A 21,861-nucleotide genomic window follows, 5' to 3' on the forward strand; every position below is an offset into this window, starting at 1 on the left:
ACAAAACAAAACAAAACAAGCACCACCACCACCATCAACAAAACACAACTCATTGGATAACACACGTTTGTCATAATAGTCTGCATCATACTGAAAATGTAAGAAATTGGGGAATAAAACTATATCTTCACAAAAATGCAAGCAGAATTTTAGCCAAATTATAAATATGAAGGAAAACAAATGTATATGTGAATCTAGTTGTTATTTCATCCCTATGTCATATACTTGATAATCATCTGTATGTTAGATAAACATATTGAAGTCTTCTACTTGCATTTCAAGTGGCTTTGCTTTGAATGCCATGGTAATACAATTTGATTCACAAAGTTCTATGACCCTTATATATTCATTGTGAAGAGGAATTGTTAATGCTACAACATGATCCTTCCGGTCCTGCTGTGTGGCTTCTCAGGTACTCGAGACTAGGAAGTCAAATAATGTCAGCTATCCTGCCAACTAAGACACTTGGCCCCTTTTTGACTAATTAGGTGTTTGACAAATATTGATTTAATACTAATAAGCCTTAAAACATTGGCTCTAATTTCTCCCCCTGGGGTATTTCAACTAAAGAGGTGACCTCTAAAGTCCTTCACTTAATTTGGATTAGGCAATTTGGAAGGCTCAGGAACTTGAGAAGTTTGGACTCTTTAAAGCTGTCAATAAGGTATAATATTCAGCTATAGGAGTGTCTGCCCTTCCAGGTTATAGCAAGTTGATGTGCATATAATTATGTGATGTTGAGGGAAACAAGAATGGTCTCACTTGTCCCAGTGGTACATGCTGCTTAAAATAATTTACATTGGTGGGTAAAGGAATGAGAAGAGCAAAAAAAAAAAAAAAAAAAAAAAAATTGTGTGTGTGTGTGTATATATATGTGTGTGTGTGTGTGCATCTATATGTGTGTATATATATGTATATATCTATATGTGTATATCTATATATATAAAATGTGTACACAGAGAAATAGGTAATTAACATATTAGCTAAACACATAATATCCTCAATTAAATTGAAAATCAACTCTAAGACTCATTTATTTTTTTAATCTAGACATAAATGTGACTTTTTAAAATAATATGCCTGGATATGACTTTATTTTGGTTCCTGCTTTATATTAAGTAAAACTTCATTTAATTATAGTCTAAATAAGATTTGCTCTCAAATTCTATTCTGCAGCTTTCCACAGCATGCAGTTTTCAATACAAACGAAGACTGTAAAAATACTACTACTCTAAATTCCTTCAAAGAACAAATATTCAGGGGAAATACTGAGATCATGTCATCATATCTATTGTCAGCTACAGTCCTTTATACACTTGCACAAGATGGCACATTGATGTTTCTTATAACAATATTGAAGCCAGCAAAAGAGAAAATAAGTTAAAATATTATTATACTTATACAAATGAAAGTTTTATTTTATATCTTTAAAATGTTTTTATGTCTTTATTGTACAAGTAATTTATGTTCATTTCTTCAAAAAAATAATATGTGATGTAGCAGGCATAATTAGTTGGTAATCGGACAACTATCCTTTCTTACTGATGTCATTCACTGAGATGGGTAAGTCCAAGATATTACAAAGAAAGGTTGGGGGTTGGCATCAAAGGACAAAGAGTGCAGGTTGCTGAAACTAGCAAGTTTGACCCTCTGTGCTGATAGGTTCTGTTTTACCTGCTGGGTTAAGATGATAAGAATAGCTGTAATTTTGACTCAAGTGCAAATTGAAATTGGAAAAAGAGGCTATGTAAGACTATCCTGAAGGAGTGTCTTCCTTCTCATCTATACTGCTGCTGTATATGTATATTTTAGAGATTATATAAAGATTGGTATCTAGTTTTGTATTCCATATGTCAGGGACTATATTTGACATGTAAAAATACAGTGAGCAAAGTCAGTTTCTGTCTTCACAAAGATTACAGTATAGAGAGGAAATGAGAAAACTATTAATCAAATCATCACACAAGTAAATATTCAAGAGCGACCAGAATAAATGTGATCAGGTAGAGGTATGTGGTAGTATAACACCCTGTAATTGTGGGAACCATTCTACTCAGAAACATTCCTAGAAAGAACTGATTTGCCAACGCCCTGTTTTTTAACTCGCAGTTGTCAAAACATTAACCAAAATGTGACATTTAATAAGAATTTCTATGAATTAATGTTCTATTCATTTTAAAAAGCAGTATAAAACAATATGGATATATTTGCATACCAATATTCTTAGCAGTATTATTCACAAGGGCCAAATGATGGAAACAATCTAAGTGTCCATCAACAGATGAATGGCTAAACAAAATGTGATATGTACATAAAATGGGATATTGTTGAGTCTTAGAAATGAGTGAGATCCTGATACATGCTACTGCTGGAAAACATGCTGAGTGAGAGTAAGTCAGGCATAGAAAACAACATTGTTGCATGATTCCACCTTTGTGGGGTACCTAGAGTAATCATATTCCTGGTGACCATAGAATGGTGGTTGCCAGGGACTTGCAGGAAAGGAGAATTGCAAATTAAAAAAAAAAAATTGTAATATTTATTCCTTTTTTGAGAGAGGGACCCAGACCATGAGCAGGGTAAGGGCAGAAAGAGAGGGAGACACAGGATCTGAAGCAGGCTCCAGGCTCTGAGCTGTTAGTACACAGACCCAAGCAGGGTCCGAACTCAAGAACTGTGAGATCATGACCTGAGCTGCAGTCAGACACTTAACCGACTGAGCCACCGAGGCGCCCCGAATGGGGAATTATTTTTAGTGGATAATGAGTTTCAGTTTGGGATAAAGTTCTGAAGATAAATGGTGAAGATGATGCCACAACAATGAGAATGCATTTAACACAACTGCATTATACACAAAAATGGCTAAAATCTTAAATTTTATGTCATGTATATTTTACCACAGTACAGAAAATGGTGTGACTCACATATATTGAAGCAGAACTGAAACTATACTGTGTGTATTTACAAACTAGGTTCGAATTTTTCCATGGTGATTTCTTAGAAGCAATCTAAGGGGTATTCATTTAAAAATAACTACTATAATAAGCATTCACAACCTAAATAACATCTGAGACACATAATTGGAGATGTAATTATGACCTGTCAGTTTACTAATGTTTGCAATTATAAAAATAACGCTTCAAATAAAAGACAATAACCACTAAACCTATTTCTAAGTAACATGAACACTTCTGACTGTTTCTAAAATCAAAGATCGGCCTCTAAGGAGAATGCAAATAAATACAGAAACTATATGGACCATACTCCACTGATATAATGAGCCTGGTTTTGATCTATACAAAATTATATTTTGAAGTAAAGAGATTCTCTAGCCCAGTCATCGAATGGAACAAAAATTTAAACCATACTATGTCACTGTAAATTAATTTACAGCTTTAATATCAAAGAAACATAGAGTTAAGGACCATTAACCATCTTATTTCCTCATCTTTCCATTCCCTGTTATTTTCCCGGATACTGAAGATAATTGCTTTTGCAAAGCATTGTCCTCAGTCCATTTTTCATTGTTAAAAATTATAGTTAACACATTATATTTTAAATCTCCATTTAAATGTTTTGTGTTTGACTCTACTGTTTGATCTTTTGTCTTTAAATCCACATCACTTTGTTTTAGTTGAGAGGTTCTCAACCTTTTTTGGTTTCTGGTATTCTTAGAGTTTCAGTAATTATTTCATATTATCCTAAGGCCTAAAGAACGTCTAAGAACTTCATAAAGTAGTTACATCCAAACTAGTACATCTGTCCAAAATATTAGTAGCTGTATAAATCAAGAACACACATTAATTAAAGGAAAACATTAATTTTATTCCAAAATAACCACAATTTCATGCTTGTGGAATAATGTGTGCATGTTGGACAATGCACATATTCTTAAGCCTTAGAAACAGATTAGGAAAAACTACTAACATCCTATTTTATGCTGCTGGTTGTATTTACTTTATGTTTAAAGCTGCAAGAAACTGCAAAGATATGACTTCATCAAAACTTATGTAGCAGGATCTTATGATAAAATTATAGTAGTAGTTCTGATGTATGATAGTTGTCAAGAATCAGTGATATTCTCAAAAACTTAAAATTTCCAAGGCATTTCTGAGAGTTCATTATAGTATCTTGGGGCTTTTTAAAGAAAAATTTTTTAATGTTTATTTAGAGAGAGAGAGCACGAGCGAGCGAGCGCTGGGGGAGGGGCAGAGAGACAAAGAGACAAAAAATCTGAAGCTGACTCTAGGCTCCAAGTTGTCAGCCTAAAGCCGGACATGGGGCTTGAACTCACAAATAACGAGATCATGACCTGAGCTGAAGTCTGACACGTAACCGACTGAGCCACCCAGGTGCCCCTCTTGGGGCTTCTTATGACACAATTTGAGAACTATGATTTTAGCCATTGTTTTTTAAATTTTTATTTGGCAGGCTTTTTGAAGTATTAAGGAAATAACCTCAGTTTCCAAGGCCACCAGGTGGTTAATAGATAATTTCCAGGAGTATCTGCTCTTCTTTATTTAAAAAAGCAAAGCAGGGGCGCCTGGGTGGCTCAGTCAGTTAAGTGTCCGACTTGGCTCAGGTCATGATCTCGCGGTCCGTGAGTTCGAGCCCCGCGTCGGGCTCTGTGCTGACGGCTCAGAGCCTGGAGCCTGTTTCAGATTCTGTGTCTCCCTCTCTCTCTGCTCCTCCCCTGTTCATGCTCTGTCACCCTCTGTCTCAAAAATAAATAAACATTAAAAAAATTAAAAAAAAATAAAAATAAAAAAGCAAAGCAAAAAACTATTTTTTAAAAGCATGTCCACCTGCACTCACTTCAGCAGCACATAGAGTAACACTAGAACGATACAGAGAAGATTAGCTTGCCCCTGTGCAAGGATGGAGTGCAAATTTGTGAAGCATCCCATGTTTTCTTAACCAATGTTGGGAAGCTTTGCGATTAAAAAAGAAAAAAATAATGAAGATAAAAAAGCATTTCTACCTTGCAATACAATGTTAGCTGCTTTGCATCACAGCAAAGTCAAAGGAGGCGGGGTTGATATTGCTTTTCTCACTGTCATGTTGACATGATCATTATGTGTGAGCAAGCTTATTACCTATCTGTTCACAATCATCTGAATTAGAACAAAAAATAGTTGTTGCACAGTATTGGTTTTCATGAATACAAATATTCAGATGGGTACTGCTTTCATAATTATTCATAAAGATTCAAATAATACAAATCTCTCTTAACTCACTGAAATTTTAGTAGCAAGTTCTCATACTACCTTACTTATTATCTTTTGGACTTTCTGAAGCCTCCATTATATGAGCAAGAAAATGAAAGAAGACAAAACTAATGAGTGAAACAACTTCCCTAAAAATGGCATCTTCTTGTTTCCTCTTGAATTACTTTAAAAAATCATAATGATTAGTTTTTGTTTTCAGCTCTGACATGAAAAGAGTTTGAAAGTTGTGATTGCTGTTCTTACGACAACAAAAACCCGAACCTTCAATTTTCTTGAAGCTATTGTGGCACTTGGATTGTGAAGCCAACTGCAATCCCCAAGTCCAAAGAGATAGACACATCCAGAGGAGCCACAGCAAGATCTGGAGACACGGAACGGAGCCATGGGTGAGAACACGTAATTAATCATTTTGAATTTCTGGAGGTGCGTGCAGACTAGTGAAAGGAGAACTTTACATTTGTTAATTTAATTTTATTTTAGAGAGGGAGAGAGAGAGAGACAGAATCTTAAGCAGGCTCCAAGCCTGATGCAGGGCTTGATCCCATGACCCTGGGACCATGGCCCGAACTGAAATCAAGAGTTGGACTCTCAACCGACTTAAACCACCCAGGCGCTCTGAAAGGGACACTTTTTTTTCGGAGGGACAAAGTCTTAGAAAGGGAACCACATTTCCTGAGTTTTACCTCCAGGAACCCCATGAGGTTCTCATGGGGGAGATCTGAGAAAGATCACGGAGTGGCTCTGACAGGGAAAGGTGAGGACAAATCATTGTGAAATAAACTGATACTTCTCCATACAAAGGCTTAGTTTCCATGAAAGACATTTTACTGGAGCTTATGCCACACGGAGAAAGGATATTCTTCACGCTCTAGCCCACTCTAGTCTTCTTGTCTCACCTAAGGGGGATGCATTTTCCATTGTCATATAATTGGAATCATACAGTACATAGCCTTTCCAGATTGACTTCTTTTCACTTAGCAATATGTAACTAAGGTTCATCTATGTCTTGTTGTGGCTTGAGAGTGCATTTTTCTTATTGAGGAATATTCCATTGCATGGATGCACCACTGTTTACCTATTCACTTATTTTTTTAAATACCTATGGAAGCACTATTTTTATAATTTTTTAAATATAACTTATTGTCAAGTTGGCTAACATACAGGGTACACAGTGTGCTCTTGGTTTGGGAGGTAGATTGCCGTGATTCATCGCTTACATACAAAACCCAGTGCTCATCCTGACAAGCGCATTCCTCGATGCCCATCACCCATTTTCCCCTCTCCACCCCCCAAAATCAACCCTGTTTGTTCTCTGTATTTAAGAGTCTCTTATGGTTTGCCTCCCTCCCTCTGTTTGCAACTATTTTTTTCCCCTTCCCTTATCCCATGGTCTTCTATTATGTTTCTCAAGTTCCACATATAAGTGAAAACATATGATATTGGTCTTTCTCTGACTTATTTCACTTAGCATAATACCCTCCAGTTCCATCCACATTGCTGCAAATGGCAGTATTTCATTTTTTCTCATTGACAAGTAGTATTCCATTCTATATATGAACCACATCTTTATCCATTCATCATTTGATGGACATTTAGTCTCTTTCCATAAGGAAATTGAAGAAGACACAAAGAAATGGAAAAACCTTCCATGCTCACAGACTGGAAGAATAAAAATTGTTAAAATGTCAATACTACCCGAAGCAATGTGCACATTTCAATGCAATCCTGATCAAAATTGCACTGGCATGCTTCTCAAAGCTAGAACAAACAATCCTAAAATTTGTATGGAACCACAAAAGACCCCAAAAAGCCAAAGTAACGTTGAAAAAGAAAACCAAAGCAGTAGGCAACACAATCCCAGACTTTAGCCTCTACTACAAAGCTGTAATCATCAAGACAGTAGGGTATTGGCACAAAAACAGACACATAGCCTAATGGAATAGAATAGAGAAGCCAGAATTGTATCTATTCACTTTTTAAGGGGCATTTTGGTTGCTCCAAGTTGTGGGTGATTATCAATAAAGCTGTTATACAACATTCACATGCAGGTTTTTGTGTGAACACGTTTTTCAAATCAGTTCGGTAAATGGCTAGGGGCATGATTGCTGGATCATATGGCATGACTACGTTTAGCTTTGTAGGAAACAGCCAAACTGTTTTCTAAAACAGATACTCCGTTTTGCATTCTTATAAGCAATGAGTGAGAATTCCTTTGTTCTACACCTTCAACAGCACTTAGTGTTGTCAGTTTTTGTTTTAGCCTTTCTAAGAGATGTACAGTGGTATCCTATTGTTTTAATTTGAAGCCTATCGATGACAAATATTGGAGAGCACCTTTAAAATGCTTATTTGCCATTTGTGTATCTTTTTTGACAAGTTGTTTGTTTAGATCTTTTCCCCATTTTTTTTAAGTTGGGTTGTTTCTCACCTTCTTTCAAGATTTCCTTGCTCTTCGTCCTGCAATTTTAATATATTACCCCTCATTATGGGATTATTTTAGTATTTGTTCTGTCTGGTGTTCTCAGAACTTCCTAGATCTGTGGCTTAATGTTTACCCTTCATTTGTAAATTTCTTGATTTTGATTATAATTACTGCAAATATTGCCTCTGCTTCATTCTTTTTTTTTTTTCCTCCTTCTGGTATTCCAATAACGCATATGTTACATGATTTGAAATTCCCTAGCATTCTTGAAGGGTCTTTTCATTTTTTTCTTTATTATTTTCTTTTCAGTGGAAGTTATAATTGATTTTCCTTCAAGTTTAATGATTCATTTTTCATCAGCCATAAGCCAGTTATTGATGGGATCATTAAAGGCATTCCTCATTTCTGTTACAGTGTTCTTGATAAAAGCATTTCCTTTTGATTCCTTCTTAGAGTTTCTATCATTCTTCAGTACTTTCATGCAGTCTATCTTTTCCATCTGTTATTTTATATTGCCTCCTTTTCCCATTAGAGCTCTTAATTTTATTAATCGTATTATTTTAAATTCTCTTTCTTATAAGTTTAATATCTTTGTTGTATCAGAATGTGGTTCTTTGTCTCTTCCAACTGTTTCTATGTTGTTGTTTGTTTTTAAAGCTTTTGTTTTGTTATTTATTTGTGTTTGCCTTTTGACATGCCTTTTAATTTTTTCTTTAAAGGAAGATGTGCTTAATCATGTAACAGGAACTGAGGTAAATGATTTTGTAGATCTATACCAATCTGGGTAGGAACTGGACTGTGTTTAATGTTTGTGATTATTGTGTCAGAGGCTTTAAATTTCTCTAGTCCTTTTTGTTGTTGTTGTTTTGTTTTCTTTTGTTTTGTTTTCCCTCTTGACTTTCTTTCAAAGGTTCTAGTATGAGAAGGAAGGGGGAAAGGGTAACTTTTAATGGAGAAACTTGAAAAAAAAACTACCTCAGCCAGGTGATCCAGATCATTATTAACAGAAATGGCATGTGAATATGCTATTATGAAAACATCTTGTTACCTCTGTGGTCTTCTTCCCAGAAATCCATAAGCTCAGTTTAATCTTGAGAAAAAGACAAACTTCAGGATATGGGCATTCTTCCAAATATCTGACCAATATTTCTCAAGACTGTCAAGATCATCAAAAACAAGAGAAGCTTAAGAAGCTGCCTCAGCCAACAAGTGCCTATGAAATGTCATGTAATAGCCTGGATTAGTTCAAGGACAATATAAAGCGTATCACGTAAAAATTCAGTATGGACTTCTGTTAATACTAATTTATCAATATTGGTTCATTAATTATAACAAACGTACCATGCTGCTACTGTAAGGTTTTAACAGTAGGATATACTGGGTGTGGGGTATACAGGGACTCTGTAAAATCTTTGAAAAATTTTAAAACCTAAAGGTGTTCTAAAATATTTACTTAGGGGCGCCTGGGTGGCTCAGTCGGTTAAGCGTCTGACTTTGGCTCAGTTTATGATCTCGCGGTCCGTGAGTTTGAGGCCCGCGTCGGGCTTTGTGCTGACAGCTCAGAGCCTGGAGCCTGTTTCAGATTCTGTGTCTCCCTCTCTCTCTGACCCTCCCCCATTCATGCTCTGTCTCTCTCTGTCTCAAAAATAAATAAACGTTAAAAAAAATTAAAAAAAAATAATGATTTGCTATCTGAATTAAATGAATAATTAATAATTCCTTTCAATTAGAGGGGACTGAACAACTATTTGCACAACATAATACAAGTGAATGGGATTTTCTTAGCACATTTTTAACAATATGTATAAATACTAAATAGTGACTGGGAGGTATTATTTAAATGACAGAAATTCAGAACCAAATTATAGTTTCTAGTCCATTCTCTGCATAGAAGCCATAGCTTATGAATAAATAATTTTTCCTAATGACGAGAGGAGTTAATTCTAATGGAACAAAGCTACAATTAGAAAGCAGACTTGGGCACCTGGGTGGCTCAGTCAGTTGAGCGTCCGACTTCGACTCAGGTCATGATCTCACAGCTGGTGAGTTCAAGCCCCGCGTCGGGCTCTGTGCTGACAGCTCAGAGCCTAAAGCCTGGAGCCTGCTTCGGATTCTGTGTCTGCCTCTCTCTCTACCCCACCCCTGCTCACATTCTGTCTCTTTCTCTCTCAAAAATAAATAAACATTAAAAAAAAAAAAGAAAGAAAGCAGACTTAGCCTCATTCACAATACCCTTCTACGTGGAATTTTATGTCGTGGTTCAGAGGATGAACAGAAACAGCTTGTATAATTGTCTCTTAAACGTCAGCAGGAAAAATAACAAAAATAAGTTACAGTAACAGCTTTCATTTTTTCACAGCCCCAGAGAAACTGAACATAAAAATAATAAGACACTCTCTAAGGGTTTAACCAAAGGGTCATTAAGATAAAGTTTCTCCTAAAAAAAGATCTTCTTAAACTTGAATTCTTCTCTAAATTAGAGAGGAGGCTCTGAAAATACACATTTCTAAAGCACTATCAATTTAGTGAATATATCAAGATTATAATGACAAAAGTTTACTTGGCAAGAGCATGAAATAAATTGGTTTCTCCTTAGAGTTAAACATTTAACAATGGTACATGCTCTGTTAACCTCTCTAATCTGAGGAAATTACAGGAGCTCCAGCAATGACATATATTTTTACTTTTACAGTGAATTATTGAATTGTTTTGTCATGTAGGCCTGGAGTCCAGGGGCTGTTTATTGGTTTTAGTTTATAATAACTCAATCTGACTCCTCATTGATTTCCTTCCTTCCCAATATTGTTTCTGCTACCTTCAGAATCCTAGAGCCTCCCAGGACATTATGTACCTTCAAGTGGAGGTGTTCTGGTCTTTCCTTCAGTGACCTCCACAAACACAGCCCCAGTGAACAGTCAAGCAGCAAAAGTCCATTTCAAATTATTTCTCTGGTTCTCTGTTTTTAGATTTGATTCTAGTATGTTGGGACTGGGGAGTAGCCTATACAGGAAGATGTAAGAGGTGGGAACGTTGAAAGTCACCAATTTCAGGAATTATGGTCTGAGGGCAAATTACAATTCAAGCGATTCACATTCTATTGATTCCGGTTCTGTTTGATAAAACAAAATTAAAAAAAAAAATTCTTTGAGGTGTACCTGTGTGACTCAGTCAGTCGGGCCTCTGACTTCAGGTCAGGTCATGATCTCAGAGTTTGTGGGTTTGAGCCCTGTGTCAGGCTCTGTGCTGACAACTCAGAGACTGGAGCCTGCTTCAGATTCTGTGTCTCCTTCTCTCTCTGTCCCAAACCCCACCTGTGCTGTCTCTCAAAAATGAATAAATGTTAAATATATATATATATATATATATATATATATATATAAATATATATATATATAAATGTGTATGTATATATATACACACATATATACATATATGTGTATATATATATATACATATATATGTATATATGTGTGTATATATATACATACACATTTATATACATATCTATACACACACACACACACACACACACACACACATATACACACTCTATGATTTTAAGCCCTGGTGGGAAGGGTAACTGTAAAGGAGAAACAATAGAGATAAGGGTTAATTTTTGCCTTTTTATTTTTTCCTTACCACTGGTGTGACCCTTAGGAAAATACTCAATTTCTATTAACTACATTTGGCCCATCTATAATATGGAACCTATCATCATGATTATTTCACAATGGTAGCCATGAATATTAAATAGAAAATATGTTGACCAGTAACTCAGTGTGTCTGGCATAAAATACATCCTCTACCATAGTGAGACTAGCTTCAAATCAATCCACTGCCCAAACACAGTAGCACTCTTCAGTGTGGGAACTAATTTTGTGGATGTTATTTTCTAACCGTTGACCTTCCCACCATCACTCACTTTGCTACAGTTTTCACTTGTGCATGTTGAAAACGCTACAGACTAGCAAGTAAGCATCAGAGAGTACGGTCGTTGGGTTGTCATAATTGTTTTCAATTTAATTTTGATGAAACCCTGGAAGTTTCTTTTTTTAATGTTTATTTTGAAGGGGAGAGAGAGAGAGAGAGAGAGAGAGAGAGAGAGAGAGAGAGAGAGAGAGAGAAAGAGAGAAAGCGAGCACGGGAGGGAGGGGGAGGATCCCTAGCAGGCCCTACCACCATCAGTGCAGAGACTGTCGCAGGGCTCCATCCCACGAATGATGAGATCATGATCTGAGCTGAAATCAAGAGTCGGACACTCAACCAAGTGAGACACCCAGGCACCCCAGAAGTTACGTTTCTTGATATCATCTTATGGCTGAGAATTCCAACATTCAGAGAGGGTTACTAATGTTCTAAGCTAATTCAACTAGTAGGTTGGGAAGGCAGGATGTGGGTCTTGGGATCCTCTGGCTCAAAGGTCCATCCACTTTCTGACAGAGCCCTTTGTCGTCCCTTCCCTTCAAATATTATCGAATGCACAGTGAGTCAGTACATGTGACTGCCTGACCTGCATTGACTAAAGCTGTTTCGACGTATAAGACGCTCGGTAAATATTAGGAGTTGGGAGTGATGAGTCTATGCAGAGACGAGAGCGTCACTGTGCCCTTTTGTACTTTAATGTGAAGGAAGCACAGTATTGCTGGACGCTAACTCAGCAGTTGGCCTGATGAGTGTAAGGTGACCAAAGTTAGCAGTTTCTGGACCCCTGTAGGAGTACTATATGGGCCAAATGAAACAGAAGAGAACGACCCAGAAAAACTGCTGTGCCATGCGACTACTCTGAGGACCATGGTCAACTCATCAGTGTTTTCATTCTTGTAGATTGTTACTAAGAGCTTAGTAGATTTTATATTTTTAAAGTTAAAGGATGCTGTAACTTCCTTAGTATGTTTTCTTTCATTTGGGCTAGATTAGAGGAACACGGTATTAATAATACTTCCGTCTACACTTAGGGAGAGACATATAAAGTTCCTTGATCTATGGATAAAATGGTTATGTTTATATCAGACTAACAAATTACAATGACTCTTAGCCACTCTTACTTCACCAACATAAATTCCAGTCTATTAGTGGTTTCCTTTCCCCCAGAACACCCCAGAGCTCTTAGAATGAGTCAGCGCAATTCTGTTCAGACCTGCTGCTGCCTACTGGAGGAACGAGTGCCTTGAAACTACTTTTGAAATGAAGCCAGACAGCTTCTGTCTCCCAACGGCTTTAATAGGCTTTGTCCCATCAAAGGCTCCTCTGATAAGTCTAGGTGAAGAGCTGGGGGGTATCTGACACTCTTTCCATTGTCTCCCTCTGGTGTGAAGTGAAGCCAGAAGCAGGCACAGTAAACGTCACTGCGTGACAGTCTGTTGGCCTTAGTTCAGCAAAGCAGATCTCTGCGACGGATGCGAGCAAGAGGTTAAAAGTCGCTAATTTCTCATTCTCTTCAGGGAATGCTCAAACCAAAACAAACAAACAAACAAAAAATCCTGGTCTCTGCCCATTTAAACTTGTTTTTGTCGAGTCTGTTTCCTTTCTAACATCTCTGGATATTTTTTTCATTTCCTAATATGGAGAAGCATCCAGGTGCAATTAAGTCATCACTGCTCTCTGACACTCAGTCTTTGAAGCAGAGTATGTTTTATTTGGGAAAATAACTTCAACCTATTTGGTGAGGTACTTCTCAGGGACCTCCTCCTCCTGACCCCATGCAGTGATATATATATACACACACACACATACACACACACACCAGTGGGATGGTGGTAATGGCTTAAACCCCTATTCACTTTGGTTACAAGTAGATGCACCCATGTGTCTGTGTGCACTTGTATATGAGTGATGTGTGCTGTGGACAAGGGTAGGAGTGTTTAACCTCTTCTCCCAGAATCCAAGCTCGAAATGTTATGATGGAAGAGAGAGAGCTTAAATCAGCCTATTGTGAATCAAAACTATGGAGCTTCCATGAACAAATGTACAGGCAGTCGATATAAAGAAAATGACAGTTTTCAGTTAAAGATGTATACAGTTTAGGATAACTTATGAGCATTCATTATTTTTTAAAACACCTTTTCAGATAAAATTTGAAATTTTAATAATCCTCTGTTAATAAAGGACATATTATACAAATGTCACTTGGTTTTTCTTTGACAATTTAGAAGGCAACTAAATGGCTCAGAAACCCCAAACAATCTTCAGCATTATTCGCAATCTTGAGTAAATTCAATTTAATGAATAAACCAGAAGAGTTCTTGAGACATTTTTCAGGTTATAAAATCCTGGAGCCATATAATATCTATTCCAAAAAGGAATATTACCAGTATTATTGCTGCTATCTTTTAGGAAATTGGCCCAAGACATACCAGAATTTAGATCAAATGACTATGTAAATAATAACTTTTTATTACAACCTATAAACATGCTTCTTGTTTACTAGAATATGATATAAAGCCAACAACATCTAGGCTATTTTTCTGGTCTTCTAAATGAAACTATATTAAAAATTAGGAAAGTATCATTTAAGAAGGTCTTATTTCTTCACAGAGTATCATTAGTCCAAGGACAACTTAATGCAGTATTATAAATATTATGGGGGTTTTAAAAATAAGACACTGGCTCTTGACAAAATCAGAAAATATGAAATCTCAGAACTCTTACATACTTGCATGGTCTAGCAATGTCAGAACCCAAGTTGTTGAAACTTAGTCACAGTGAATTCTGACTAGTGAGAATCCGAGCCCATTCTTTTCCAGGTCTGTGAATTTTCTACTGTGCCAGGTTCTTACAATAGTTGTGTTTCAGACATAAAGATAAAAAGAATAAGTGTAAACCATAGTACAGATATTATAGTTCCAATGCTCTTTTCCAAAAGTCCCTAATGTCTCAAATTTTCATCAGTCAATAATTCTCATTGGGGGTGGTTTTAGCCACTGGGAGAAGTTCAGTCATGTCTGAAGACATTTTTAATTGTTACATATTCAGGGTTGTGGAGGGAGAGGATAAGGATTACAACTGTCAATTATTGAATGCTAAACATTTTACAATCAACATAACTTATGCAACAAAGAATTTTCTGGACCCACATGTCAATAGCCCTGAGACTAAGCTACTCTAAGTTTCCCTCCACACTGAATTTTCAAATGACGAATAGACTCCATCTCCTATGCAAACTTCAGTGACTCAGCAGTAACTACCTGGAACCCTGTGTTAGGAACAAAAATAGCAGGCATGTGTTCAGTCTGCAGGAGAGAGAGGGCTCCACTATGCATTTTCAGCTTAATTAATAACTGTTTTTTAAATTTAATGTGATCGTTGTTTCACAATGAAGAAATTAGATTAACGTTTATCATTTTTTCAAGCCTTTATCCTAAATTCACCCTTTAGAGATACCCCTTCTTATGATGTTGTGTTTTAAATTAGCATTACCATAACTCTTCTGGCATATGCAGCTTTATGTAGATTAGGCCATGGTGCATATAAATAATCTACTTCATTTTTCTCAAATTCCAGCAATGACGATGTTTTATTTTTTCAAATATACTTCTAATCTGCTGTGAAGTGATACTTTAAAAATATAATAAAAGTGAATAACCAGAGACATCATTATAAAAACACTCCGCATTATTATATTTATCTCAATGAGATCGGGTGACATCTTTTATGGACCAGCAAGTGTATGAGGAATACAGCTGGAGCATCATACACTTTTTTTTTTTTTTAATCTACTCCTATTCTTCACTCAAGAAACAGTTATTCCCGGCCTGATAAGGGTCATGCACCGCACCCGGCTCGAGGAACTCAGAGATAAAAGGCTGTCTCGATCCTCACGGAATTCTCAGTCTAGTGGACGAGCCAGATAAACAATTTTAATACCAATGGTATTCAATACATGATACTAATCATCCTGGGTAACATGGCGGGTGTAGAGGATGCTGAGAGAAGCCTGGAGCCGAGAAGATATTTGTCATGAATATTTCCCTAGTGTAGGAACCATCTGTCAACTTAGGAACAGTGTCTTTACTAAAGAATACTTCTTTGCCATAACCTCATACTCTAAAAATATTGGTTGATGGGGCGCCTGGGCGGCTCAGTCAGTTAAGCCTCCGACTTCGGCTCAGGTCATGATCTCACGGTTCATGGGTCCCAGCCCCACATCGGGCTCTGTGCTGACAGCTCAGAGCCTGGAGCCTGCTTCGGATTCTGTGTCTCCCCCTCTCTCTGTCCCTCCCCCACTCACACTCTGTATCTCTCTCTCTCTGTCTCAAAAATAAAGAGTAAAAAATTTTTTTAAAAAAAATATTGGTTGAATACATGTGTTACTAAACTGAGAAGTGAAAACTGTGTATTTACAATACCACAAAATAATAACTGTCCATGACTGCCAATCGGGCCACTTATTCTCCTTTAACTACATTCCCAGCTATTTAAATGTATTCAAAGCCCAAGAATTGCAAGAAATAACACAATGCCAACTGAACTTTTAGGGAAGGATGTATCTCCATTGGGTCTCTGCTACAGCCAGTAGTCGTCTGATACTGAAAGCAGACTTAGTACCCATGACAGGCAAGATGCTTAAAGTGGTGTTTTGCTAGAAGTGTTACAAAATGATGATTCAGGTATTTTAAAAAGCTTATTATCTTCCTTAAACTGGAGACCATTTATCATTTCTCTACTGATTTAACACTGATAGCTAGAAAGAAATGTATGTTTTTTTCTTGCTTCCAATTACCTTTCCTTATCTTTAATAGCTACATTCTCAATTCATCTTTTTGATGACGTGTAATTTGAATGGCTAAACAGTACCACTCAGACTCATTTTCCCTGAAACTATGTTGGTTTTAAGTTACACATGTCTGTTTGAGGCTGAGTAGACTCCAAATGTTTACTTGAGTTGGGTATCACAGGATTATTGCAGTTACTGAGATATGCCATCCTATAATTCTGAAGTAAATGTTAATTGTCATTGTTTAATTGTTTAATAATGAGATGTGACATTCCATTAAAATGCTTAGGAAATTGGGACAGTAAAATTTTTTTTTTTTAAAAATGATGTTTTTCCTCGTTTCTATTCTCATTACCTTTAACCACTTTATACCAAAAAAGAAATAATATTACATGTAAGAGGAACATGCCATGCATATAAAATGGAATTACATGTGGAGAGATTATTAATGTTGGTTAAGTGATTAAATAAGCCACAGTCCAGTTATTCTAATGCCAGATCAAATGTACCAAAAAAAAAGTAGACAATGGAAAATGAAAAAGCAGTCATCTGAATAACTGATTACAAAATTGCACATCGTATACTCTTCTTGCTTGACATGAAAATTTTTCTATGATTCTACAGAGATATTTACACGTAAGCTTAAAATACAGGGGTTGTGTTTATTTTATACTATGGTGTATTCTGAACTAACGTACAAACTGTGTGAATCTGGGCAAGTCACTTGTTTCTTCCTCCAGGTTTGTGATCCAGGTTTTGGGGCTAGTCTTAGCCCTAGGTAGAGGCAAATAAGAAGCCAGATATTAGTCAATCTGATTAACACTGTCAGATATAACGATTAAGACCTTAGCTGCAGAAAATGGAATGCTGCCCTTATCCATCTTTTAGCGTTTGTCCTGACATCTGACCAAGACATATTTTGCTTTATGTAGCTACCGGTGGGGACAGAATCCTGGCTGAACTTCAGGCTCGACGCTACAACCCCGCTTCCTGTTGCCTGCTGCCAGATCACTCTAGGACTGCTGCTTCTCAGCTACCACCATCATCCTGTTCAGCCCCTTCCTCTTTTGAACATGTCTAGATCACCATCTCTCCCACACATGTCTCCTCTTTCCAAGCACGCATTATGAGTTGGAATGTGACTGTGGTACTGCCTGTGCATCGAAATAATGATGCCAGGCTCCTCTCACAATTGATAGCACTTCTTCTAGGGCAAAAACTTGTTTTTCTCTGTATTCTAGCCTTTCATCTTAGTTTAAGCTACAAGAAGTTCGAAAAACAGTACACCGTTCTCACGTGCCCTTCATCTAGCTGTCCCCAAAGCTCCTGTTTAACACGGCCACAGAAGGTTGTCAAAACCAGGATATTGACTATTAACTACGAGGAACGTAAGTATAGATCTTATTCAGATTTCACCAATTTTTGCATGCACTTTTTAATTGTTTAGTTCTATGAAAATGTTTCACATGTAGTTTTGAGTAACCGCCACCACGATCAAAATAAGGTTGTCCCATTAGCACTAATAAGGTTTCTTAGGTAACTCCTTAATTGTAATAGTCTTTCCCAACGCAAATCCCTACAAGCAATAATCTGTCTTCTATCACTGTTCTTTGTCACCTTGAGGACATTACATGTGTGGAACTGTCCAATATAGAACCCTTTGAGATCAACATTATTTCCTTCAACACACTGATGCCTGTGAGTTTCATCCAAATTGTTGCATACAGCAGGAGCTAATTCCGTGATAGTAGCGAAAGATAGTATTTCATGTTACGGAGGTAACAGAGTTTATCCGTTCACCCACTGAAGCACACTTAGTTTGTTTCTAACGTGGTACTATTACAAATAAGACTGCTGTAAAGATTCACATCGTTTTGTGTATGAACGTAGGCTTACACGTCTAGAAAAAGATCAAGGTGGGCAATTACTAGGTCTTATGGCAAGTATATTTAACATTATAAGAAACTGACACACCGTTTTCTTAAAGGGCCGTGCCTTTCTGTTCTTCCCACCAGCAACACATGCAAGGGCCACTTGTTTCACATTCTCACCAGCGCTTGGTTGTCACTAATTTTTATTTCAGCCATGCTAATAGGTATTGTAATGGTAGGTCATGGAAGCCTTAATTCGTATTTCCTTAATGGTTTATCCTGTTGAACAATTTTTTATGTGCTTGTTTTCCATCTATATACTCTCTGCTGTGAAGAGGCTTTTCAAATCTTTTGCTTATTTCCCTGCTGGATTTGTAGTTTTAATTACTATTGTATTTAGAGTGTTCTTTCTATACGTCAGATTAGATCAAGGTACTGCGTTGGCTATCTTGCTCGCAAATATTTCTTCTTAGTCCGTGGCTTGTTTTTCGTCTGTGTCACAGTCAGTTATAGAGACACAGGTAGTGATTTTGATGAAGTCCACCTTATTCATTTTCTTATTCTATGGATCCTATCTTGGGTGGTATGTCTAAGAATGCTTCTCCTAATATTGAGTCACACACATTGCCTCCTATGTTTTCTGGTAAAAGTTTCATTGTTTTATGTTTTACACTCAACAGATGCATACTATTCTGAGTATTGCTAGTTCTGTGAGCTTTTTATTATTTCTAAGTTTTTTTCTTCCAATTTATCACCAAAGAACAGATATTTCATAAAAATGAAAATAAATGTAAATTTTATTATTTTTTGTCAAAATGCAAAATTTATATTCAAACCTGATAGTCTTGTTTTTTTCTCTACAACCTGTGAGTCTAAAATTTAATTAAAAAATTTTTTTAAGTTTATTTATTTTTGAGAGAGAGAGCAGAGGGGAGGGGCAGAGACAGAGGGAGAGAGAGAATCTCACGCAGGCTCTGCACTGTCAGCAAATAGCCCGAGGTGGGGCTTGAACTGACAAATTGTGAGATCATGACCTGAGCCAAAACCAAGAGTCAGATGCTTAACTGACTGAGCCACCCAGGCACCCCTAGAAGCTATTCATTTTTTGTTAAATCAACAGTCTTTAAGATTATAGACTAATTACATAATTAAGTATGAATAATTTAAAATGCCTGGGTGAATATATTTAAGTGCATTTCAAAATAAAATTATATGGTATTACTTTATGTAGGTGAAGTCTATGGTAATATAATTATAGATTTTCTTCCACAGATTTGTTTTGTTTACTAAGAAAAGTTCCAAATTCAAAGAACATGTATGGCTTGCTGAGCAAATGTGATTAGAATCTTAATTGACTTTGAATTTTCTTTGACCTCTAGTATCTTCAATTATCATCAAATGCTACTAACTGAAATGGCTAAGGAATTTACTATTTCTCATAGAAAAGTATGGATCATTCATTTATTTATTCATTCTGCCTGTGATTTAAAGTGGGTTTATATTAGCCTTTATTACTTACTTTAGCCTTTCAATAGCAAGGGCTGGAGAAATGGAAACTAACCTTACTGAGTACTTCTGTACCAGAAATGAAGACCTCCCTGGCTCCTTTCCCCATACAGACAGACAACAATCACATTTAAATCTTTAAAACAACCCCAGAGTTTAGATTCACATTTTAAAATGAGGTAATTAATTTTCAGAGAGGTGAAATAAATTGCTATAAAGTATCAGTAGACAGCATTGTCAAGGTTTCAAAACAGTTTGAGTAATTTTTGAGCCTCCTGCTACCCACTTAAGCTTATTTAAATATATCATTAAATTAAAAAAATCTAATTGAGGCAATAAAGTGAAATGATACTATCTTCAATTGTGCTAGGAAATTTGAGAATAGAACAACAGTAAACAAACAAACATTTACTGTTGACTTACTTGTTCCATTTTTTTTTTTTTTTGGTTCATAAAATGATGAACTGTTGTTTTTTTTATCATACTCAGTTAAGAACTGGTGTTTTGGGGCGCCTGGGTGGCTCAGTCGGTTAAGCGTCCGACTTCGGCTCAGGTCATGATCTCACGGTCCGTGGGTTCGAGCCCCGCGTCGGGCTCTGTGCTGACAGCTCAGAGACTGGAGCTTGTTTCATATTCTGTGTCTCCTTCTCTCTGTGACCCTCCCCCGTTCATGCTCTGTCTCTCTCTGTCTCAAAAATAAATAAACGTTAAAAAAATTTTTTTTAAAAAAGAACTGGTGTTTTATCATACACCTGCTAATAAATAACAGCAGTACAAACACCATGATAAAAACAGGTGAAGCATTTGGACAGATACTTATAAAAGAATATATACAAATGTAAAATAAGCACATGAGATATGTTTAACATTGTTCGTCATTAGAGAAATGTCAAAATCACATCGAAATGGTATAACAAACTTTCTAGAAAAATTTAAATTTAAAAGATCACCAAAACCAAGTGTTGATAAGATGTGGAACTGGAATTCTCATAAATTATTGAAGAGAGATATTAATTTTGACAAGCACTTTGGAAAATGGTTTGGCAAATTCTTATAGAAATAACCCTATATTCATTAGATGAAACAGTAATTCTACTTCTAGATTTTTATTGAATAAAGATGAAAACATACATCCGTATAAAGACTTACATGCCAGTTTATACTAGCTGTGTTTATTTTTATTTTTATTTACTTTTCAGTTTAGAGACAGAATGTGCCAGTGGGGGAGGGGAGTAGAGAGGGATAAAGAAATAGAAACAGAGAGAGAGAGAGAGAGAGAGAGAGAGAGAGAGAGAGAGAGAATCTTAAGCAGGCTCCATGCTCAGCATGGAGACACATATGGGGCTTGATCCCATGACGCTGGGATCATGACCTGGGCTGAAATCAAGAATCAGACACTCAACCAGCTGAGCCACCCAGGCACCCCGATAACTTTATTTATTATAACCAAAATTGGACAACCATCCCTGTGTCCACCAGCTAGAGAATGGATAAGCAAAGTGTGGCACACTCATATAATGGACCACTACTGAACAATGAACAAGAGCAAACTAATGCTACATTTGGCATGAGTGAAATGCTAAAAACACTGAACAGTGAAAGCCACTGTCAAAAGGGTGCATGTTCTGTTGTTCAATTTATAAGAAATACCAGATGAGGTAAAAATTAACTACAGTGTCAGAAAGCAGATCTAATTTGTTTAGACCCCAGGCTGAAGAAGGATTGCTGTATATGGGGTCATGTGGGAACTGATAGAAGTGGTCAAAACATTCAATACCTTGATTGTGAGGATGGTTACATCGGTGTATGTTATTTGCCAGAGTGCATTAAACTATATGCTATAAATGGGTGTATTTTATTTTCTAAAAATTAATTCCTGATGTAGTTTATTTAAAAAACATATCAGCCATATGAAATTTTATTTTAGTTTTCAGAGAGAGAGAGAGAAAGAGAGAAAAAAGAGAGAATGAGCAGGGGAGGGGCAGAGAGAAAGACAGAATCCAAAGCAGGCTCCAGGCTCTGAGCTGTCAGCACAGAGTCCAACATGGGGCTCAAACTCACAAACCATGAGATCATGACCTGAGCTGAAGTCGGATGCTTAACTGACTGAGCCACCCAGGC

General features: G+C 36.6%; 1 non-coding gene across 1 annotated transcript; it reads left to right on the plus strand.

Moving 5' to 3' along the window:
- The first annotated feature begins 4,807 nt into the window (after window positions 1–4,807).
- LOC122230816 lies at window positions 4,808–4,913 on the plus strand. Its single transcript, XR_006207901.1, has one exon. It is a non-coding gene; the product is annotated as a U6 spliceosomal RNA (small nuclear RNA).
- Window positions 4,914–21,861: the final 16,948 nt, after the last annotated feature.

Source organism: Panthera tigris, chromosome C2, assembly GCF_018350195.1.
Source record: "Panthera tigris isolate Pti1 chromosome C2, P.tigris_Pti1_mat1.1, whole genome shotgun sequence".
Taxonomy (NCBI): domain Eukaryota; kingdom Metazoa; phylum Chordata; class Mammalia; order Carnivora; family Felidae; genus Panthera; species Panthera tigris.